Source organism: Triticum aestivum, chromosome 1B (genome assembly GCF_018294505.1).
Source record: "Triticum aestivum cultivar Chinese Spring chromosome 1B, IWGSC CS RefSeq v2.1, whole genome shotgun sequence".
NCBI lineage: Eukaryota > Viridiplantae > Streptophyta > Magnoliopsida > Poales > Poaceae > Triticum > Triticum aestivum.
The window spans coordinates 409,083,170-409,089,753 of record NC_057795.1 but is presented as its reverse complement, the minus strand read 5'-3'; positions in this window follow the sequence as shown (position 1 = coordinate 409,089,753).

The window sequence follows — 6,584 nt, the reverse complement described above, 5'->3', positions numbered from 1 at the left end:
ATATTTTTTAAAAACGGAACATTTTCTAAACTACCCAAAAAACTGAACAGGAACATTTTTCAAATTCCAAAACAAAATTTGTAAACACGAACAACTTTTGCACGCAAACAATTTTTGAAATTCCCAAACATTTTTTGAAAACAAGAAGGTTTTGGAATTTGTGAACAATTTTTTAAAGCATGGACTTTTTTGAATCTGGAGAACAAATTTCAAAGCGTGAACAATTTTTTAAAGCATGAACATTTTTTATATTTTAAGAACAAATTTTAAAACGGTGATTAATTTTTAAAAATCCTGAACAAATTTGGAAGCATGAATTTTTTTGAATACGTGAACGAAAAATTCAAAACTGGTATATTTTCTGAATGTCAAAAGTTTTGAACTTTTTTGTGTAGTGAGAATTGTTTTTGAATTTTGAGAACATTTTTTTCGAAAATTGCACAGTTTTGGACTTTGTGAAAAAAAACATTAAAGCACAAACATTTTTTGAACCCAAACGGAGAATAATTTTGAAAAATCCTTAACAAATTTGGAAGCGTGAATTTTTTTGAATACGTGAAGAAAAAATTAAAGTCCGGTACATTTTCTTAATTTTGAAAGTTTTGAACTTGTTTGTGTAATGAGAACAAATTTTGAATTTTGAGAACACTTTTTCGAAAAGTGAACATTTTTTTGGAAACATAAACAAAACTTGAATATTTTGAAAAAAGTTTGGAAAAAAGAGAAGAAATAAAAATAAATGAAAACCCAAAAAAAGAAAATTTGTTGAAAAGAGAAATTAACTTGAAAAGGAAAACTGAAAGAAAACAAAAAAGTAACAAAAAGAAAAGAAAAAAAGAAGCAGAAAAGGAAAGAAGAAGAAAAACAGACAGAGTAAAAAAAGAAAAAAAATCGGTTCAGGAACCTTTTAGATGGTTCCCAAAATCAGTAAGAACCGGTGCTTCTAGAAGGATCCCAAAACCGAAACCTTTAGGTAGGCTAAAGATGGGCTGGCCCAAATCACTGGCTAGTCGCACCCCTTGTGCGATTCGTCGACACTTTGCCGCAACATGCGGCAAATAGGAAATTCCAGCCCGAACTGCGTTTCGAAAAAAATTAGTATGAACCATCGAGGGCCATAACTGGGCCTCGGGAACCAAAACTACTCGGGCATTGCTTAAAGCAGGGGAAACTGGAGTAATGTGACCGCCCGCAAAAAAGTAGAGTAATGCTACATCTACAAAAGATTACTTATTTTTTCCACAAACAAGGTGATGTGAAGAATTCTGATTGGTAATAGAGGGATGAAGAGGCCCGCCCCATTTGAATTCGAGAAGGGGAGGAGGGGGAGGATTGGTTCGGAAAGTTAAGTAAAACGTTTGTAGATTGTTGTAGGTCTAGCATTATGGGGGGCCACTGCTATGGGTCACCTGGAACCGAGATTCTACGCATGGATGCTACGGCCCCTAGCCAAATTTCCCCGATGGGTTTAGCCGGCACGGCTATACCTCGCTCGAGACGAGTTCGATGGTAGCCTCACCTGAAGCAAGAGCTATATTTGGTCGGCCCAGGTGCGCGGAAGGCCATTGCCACGCTCTCGCCCTCCGTCAAGGGCTTTTTTTTCTTTTTCTGATCTCTTTTTTAAATTTTGTTTATACTTCCCAGTAGCCTAAACATATATCAACAAAAGTATACTTTACATAGATTTAAAAAAAATGTCAATCATACATTTGAAAAATGTTAAATATGTAAAGAAAAAATGTTTTCAATGTATATGAAAAATGTGTACAAAAATATATAATCTGTATTAAAAAATAGAGATAAATAAAAAAGATTTAAAAAATGTTAATCATTTATTTGGAAAATGTTAAACACATATATAAAAATGTTCCTGATGTATACAAAAATGTATAATATGCATTGAAAAAGTAGACACCCAAAACTATATTTTTTTAAATGTTAATCTCTATTTCATAAATGTTACATGTGTACAAAAAAAAGTTTCTGATGTACAAAGAAAACTGTAGGACATGTACAAAGTTTATGAAAAAACATAAATTCTAAAAGAAAATGACTGTATAGAAAAATTAAACATAAAACACAATTAAAAAAACTTATTGTGTATCAAAAAAATCTTAATCATATATTTCAAAAATGTTAAATGTGTATGAAAAATGTTCCTGATGTATACCAAACTTGTACAACATTTACGAAAAAAACTAGTCAACACAAAAAAAATGAAAAAATGTTAGCCATCTATTTGAAAATGTTAATCATGTACAAAAGAACAGTTACTGATGTATACGAACAATTGAGAATGTGTATCCAATTTTTTTAATATAACAACATAAATTTTAGAAAATACTGATGATGTCTAAAAAATATTAATAATATATTTGAGAAAAATTAAGCATGTATCAAAAAATATTCCTTATATATTCCAAAACTGTACATTGTGTATGGATAAAGTAGGCATTAGGCATATTTTTTTACATGTCATCATATGTTTAAAAAATGTTAAACATGCACATTTTCCCCCGATGCATGCATAAAATGTACAAATGTGTATGAATTTTTTTTGACACGTGTTGAAGAAAAAAGGAAAGAGAAGAAAAAGCGATGAAAGCCGAAGAAACAACAGAAACACCTCAAAAACAAAGAAAAATAAAAAAACCCGTAGAAAACCCATGAGGAAACAAAGAAAACAAAACAAAACCGAAGGAAATGAAAGAAAAGTAATGAAAACTAAGAAAATAACAAAAAATGAAGAAAATAGGAAAGAAGAAAATAAACAAAAGAAATAGATAAAATATAAAGAAGCCCAATAAAAACCAAAAAGTAAAACAAAAGAACCACTACAAAGATTGAAAGCGGGAAAACCAAAAAAGGAACAAAAAATCGAGAAAGAAACGAAGAAAGAAAGAAATTCCTCTTATGTTCCAAAAAACAGCAAAACAATTATTGAGGCGTAGAAGACCACGCTTCCATCCGAATCGCCGATGGCCACATGAATGAAACCATTAGAAACGGAATCGCACACGGCGCCTTGACGAAAAATCCGCGACGGCATCGCAAAGCCTCTCTTCCTCATCCGCCCTCCCAAGTCGCCGCTGTAAGGGAATATTTATTCCCAATATGTTTTGGTGATTGATGACAATGCTTGTGCGGACTAATTGTGTCCGTTAGTTCTTTCAGAGATTCATCCATTGGCACGAGACGATTTCCTCCCCTCGGTGTTGTAATTCAAGACGGTGTAGCTCCTTCGTTTCGTTGTTGGTGGACTAGTTTCGTAGGAGTCACCGTACTATCAAGAGGGGATCCGTTTTGGTAAGACTTGGATGGAATCACACGTACACATCATTATCACACTCGTCGTCTTTCCTTACGCATCTCTGGAGTTGTTGTTTTCCCCTTACTATGCTCTGCTTTACCCTAGCGGTAGTACCGCGTCCACAGCGGTAGTACCGCCGAAACTCCACAGCGGTAGTACCGCTCTCAGAGCGGTAGTACCGCTTGGGTGTTTCGGCCGTAGTACCGCCGTGCGTCTGGGCTACTTCCGCCTCGATTCCCGAATGAATTTTTCGTGTCGGGTTTTGCGGCACTAAGGGAGGTAGTAGGGGCGGTAGTACCGCTCTAAGCGGTAGTACCGCCCTTCCCTAGCGGTAGTACCGCCCTGGTGACAAGGCCCTGGGCAGCGCGGCAGTACCACTGGGTCTAAGCGGTAGTACCGCCCGGAGCGGTAGTACCGCTCTTCCCTGGCGGTAGTACCGTCCTGTGGTCAGGGCCCTAGCCAGCGCGGCAGTACCGCTGGGTCGAGCGGTAGTACCGCCCGGAGCGGTAGTACCACCCTTCCCCAGCGGTAGTACCGCTCTGTGCGGGGCTGGTAAGTGGGATAACGGTTGGATTGATCTTCCCACTATATAAAGGGGTCTTCTTCCCCAAAGTTGACCTACCTCTTTCCCCCAAAGCTCCATTGTTGCTCCAAGCTCCATTTTCGCCCGATCTCTCTCCCTAGCCAATCAAACTTTTTGATTTGCTCGGGATTGGTTGAGAAGGCCCAGATCTACACTTCCACCAAGAGAAATTTGATTCCCCCCACTTATCCCTAGCAGATCTTGTTACTCTTGGGTGTTGAGCACCCTAGACGGTTGAGGTCACCTCGAAGCCATACTCCATTGTGGTGAAGCTTCGTGGTGTTGTTGGGAGCCTCCAAGTGTTGTGGAGATTGCCCCAATCTTGTTTGTAAAGGTCCGGTTGCCGCCTTCAAGGGCTCCAATAGTGGAATCACGACATCTCGCATTGTGTGAGGGCGTGAGGAGATTACGGTGGCCCTAGTGGCTTCTTGGGGAGCATTGTGCCTCCACACCGCTCTAACGGAGACGTACTTCCCCTTAAAAGGAAGGAACTTCGGTAACACATCCTCGTCTCCATCGGCTCCACTCTTGGTTATCTTGTCCCTTTACTTTTGCAAGCTTACTTGAGTTATATCCATTGCTTGCTTGTGCTCTTATTGTCTTTGCATCATATAGGTTGTCCACGTAGTTGCACATCTAGACAACCTATTTCATTGCAAGTTTTAATTTGTTAAAGAAAAGTCTAAAAATTGTTAGTTGCCTATTCACCCCCTCTCTAGTCAACCATATCGATCCTTTCAATTGGTATCAGAGCCTCGTCTCTTTATTAAGGACTTTGCCGTCCGAAGAGTATGGTTGACGTCAACGACGGTGCGGAGGAACACTCCGGTGTGGATCCCATCTCGTCTTCGGCCGAAGGGGGAACCTCGGTCTCACGTGAGGAATTCAATGTGGCTTTAGACACATTGAAAACCTCCATGATGGCCGAGGTTAAAAGCATGTTTACTGAACTTCTAGAGGGACTTAAACTATCTACCTCACCAATGAAAGTGGGTGATCCCACTAACAAGGTGACGGATGCTAACTCCAATAAGGGGGAAGCTAACAATGAAAAGAGTCCTTCTACTAGTGGTAGAAATGGCACCGGCATCTTTGCCCATGTGGAACCCCCGGTGTATAGAGGACCGATCCCCTCTACTCATTTGAATCATGCCGGTCCTCCTCCTAAATATGTGAAAAATGAAGATTATGATTCTTGGGTTTATCGCTTCAAGCGTCATTTAAAACATGTGAATACTAACCTTTGGAGAATTATTGAAGAAGGTTTCTATCCTCATGATCCAAGCAACTTCACCCCTCGAGAAGAAGTGGACAATCAATTCAATGAGAGTGCTCTCTTCATCATCCAAGATGCTATCCTTCCCGAAGATCTCCCTCGTCTTCGACCTCATGTCATGGCTAAAGAAGCATGGAAGTGTGTCGAGCATATGTATAGAGGAAGTGCTAGCATTCAACGCTCCAACTATGAAGTGGTGCAAGATGAAGCCGATGAGTTTGCAATGAAAGAGGATGAAGAACCTCGTGAGCTCTTTCGAAGAGTGACCAAACTTGCGGTCGCACTTCGAGATCATGGGAGTAAGGACACGGATGACAACTGGATCAAGCGCAAGTTCCTCAAGGCCATGATGCCCTACAACAAGGCCATGTCCTCCGTCATCTGCCAAAGACCGGACTTCCACTCCATGACCTCTGGTGAAGTGTTGGATGAGTTTGTTGCAATGAACATCTTGGACAAGACCGCCGACAATGCGGTGCTCCGTTCCCAAAGGGCAAAGAAGCCCAATCTTGCCTTGAAGGCCAAGGTTAGTGTGGAAGAAGAAGAAGAAGAGGAAGATGAGGAGAGCAACCCCGAGGACACGAAGTATGATTATCATGAGCACATGGCTCTTGCCTCAAGACAGTTTTGGAGTAAGAAGACTACAAGACCCAACTTCAACAAGAACAACTCAAGTGGACTCAAAGGGAAGAAACGAGTTAGAACTTGTTTCAACTGTGGCAATGTCAGTCATTTCGTTGCGGATTGTCCATACGAGAAGCGGGAAGACAATGGTGGAAAGTTCATTCGAAAAGACAAAGCCAAGTCCTTCCCCAACAAGAACAACTTCACCAAGAAGACTCCTTCTTGCAGGTTGGTGGTTCAAGAAGAATACCGTGAGGATGACGATGATGATGAAGATGGTGAAACAATGGCCATGGCTTCCGTTGCCATTGTCTCAACTCCTCGGGTGTCTCTCTTCGATGCACCTAACGAGAACATCACCGCCAAGTGCCTCATGGCTAAGGCCACCAACAAGGTAAGCCCCAACATCAAAACCACCATTATTCCTAACCCTCCTTCAGCGGATGACTTTGATAATGGTAAGGGGTCTAATGAGGAGATCAATGAATTTGAGTCCTTCATGAGTAAGCTCAAGGGCAAATCCAAGAAGCATTTCGTTGCTCTCTTGGAACAACTTGGTGAAGCCAATGACATGATCGAGGCTCATGAAGAAACCATCACTAAGATGGAAAGTCATAGTCGTGACTATGCCGATGAGATATCGGATCTCTCTAATGCTCTTGAGGAAGAGCGTGAGCATCGTTTGGCTCTTGAGGAGTCACACAACGATGGTCATGCTAAACTAAAGAAAGATCTTGATCATGCTCTTGTTGTGTCTCGTGTTCTAGCTTCCGAGAAGGCTAAACTTGGGG